The sequence below is a fragment of the Pseudophryne corroboree genome, chromosome 8, assembly GCF_028390025.1.
Source record: "Pseudophryne corroboree isolate aPseCor3 chromosome 8, aPseCor3.hap2, whole genome shotgun sequence".
Taxonomy (NCBI): domain Eukaryota; kingdom Metazoa; phylum Chordata; class Amphibia; order Anura; family Myobatrachidae; genus Pseudophryne; species Pseudophryne corroboree.
Window position 1 is genome coordinate 327,287,216 of NC_086451.1, and position 1,672 is coordinate 327,288,887.

The window sequence follows — 1,672 nt, forward strand, 5'->3', positions numbered from 1 at the left end:
ATTTGGAACGGCACGGTCGAATCTTTTAATGAATTCTTAATTATGCTGGGAAATAATGACATGAATCTGACTTTTACCTCAAATATTAATGCTAAATCTGTCGAATACTTGGATCTGATTTTAATGGGGGAGGATGGAGGCATCACCACTAAGAACTTTATCAAAGAGGTGGATATGAACAGTTATTTGCATTACCAAAGCAACCACCTCCAAAAATGGAAAAATAACATCCCGGCATCACAGTTCTCTAGGATTAAGAGGAACTGCACGCATCCCAAGGATTGTGAGGATCAGTTGGAGATCTACAGCAAAAGATTCGAGGACAAAAAATACCCAGATCCCGTTCTGAAGGAAGCACTGGAGAAAACGAGAAAGGTGAATAGAGAGGACCTCCTGAGGTACAAACCAAGAGACGCCAAGAAAGAAATGGTCGCGTTTGTTACCACCTACAGTCAACACGAAAGGGTCATTAGGAATTCGCTCAAGAACCATTGGAACGTTCTTCTCATGGATCCGATTCTTAAGGAGGTCCTACCGCCCGAACCTTTACTCATCTTCAAGAAATCCAGAAACTTGAAGGACCATCTCGCACCGAGTTTGCTTAAGGAGAAGTCCACCAGGAATACTCCGATGCCTAAATGTGTGGGTTCATACAAATGCGGGAAATGTAACGTATGCAAGTACTTACATCGGGACAGGAAAACCTTCAGTGGTATGACGGACAAGAAAGATTACAATATCAAAGAATTCATGAACTGCAACACGAAGTCCGTAATATACCTACTGGAATGCACCTGTAGGAAGAAGTACGTGGGCAAGACCAAGAGACCGTAAAAAATGAGGATCCAGGAGCACATAAGAAACATTAAAAATAAAGTGGAGAGCCATACTGTCTCCAGACATTTTACGTCACAACACAATTCTAATCCTGAGGACCTCACGTTTAAAGCTATAGAACACGTATGTCTGGGAGAAAGAGGCGGAGACCTGGCGAATAAACTCTCGAGAAGGGAGATGTACTGGATATTCCAGCTGCAGACCCTACAACCCATGGGTCTAAATGAAGGTTATGAGATCGCACCTTTTCTATGAGGTGCTGTATCATCTAATTATCCCTGGGTCCCACCGGTTCCCACCACAACCTGCTCTCGCACATCCCCACAACCCTCACCATTGCCTTTTTGTACACTGGTAATACTAATAAAAATATATAACTACTAAGACTCGAGTGCTGTTTCTGGTGTTACGATGTCTACTTTCATGTACAGTCAAACCACACTGGCACGCCCAATCTCGTCCGATCTTGGAAGCTAAGCAGTGTTTTGGGCCTGATCAGTACCAGGGAGGGGGACTGCCTGGGAATATCAGGTACTGTAAAGAAGGACAAAATGACGTCAAGCCAACTAGAGACCGTATTGACATCACTGAATACCAAACAGGTTCACGATTTGCACAATAAACCAGATAAACACTGAATATGGAGGGCGATACCGTTACAGGTTACCCAACATCATTTTCTGTCACTTGTAATCAGTTTCACTTCGATACCCATAGCCTCGATGTATAATTGTACTCACAGTAAGGATTACGTCCATGTCAGCACTAGAGATGAGCGGGTTCGGTTTCTCTGAATCCGAACCCGCACGAACTTCATGTTTTTTTCACGGGTCCG

The 1,672-nt window shown here is 43.7% G+C and overlaps 1 pseudogene; it reads left to right on the forward strand.

The window, feature by feature from the left end:
• Positions 1–1,260: 1,260 nt before the first annotated feature.
• LOC134953883 (5S ribosomal RNA) lies at positions 1,261–1,380 on the forward strand (annotated as a pseudogene).
• Positions 1,381–1,672: the final 292 nt, after the last annotated feature.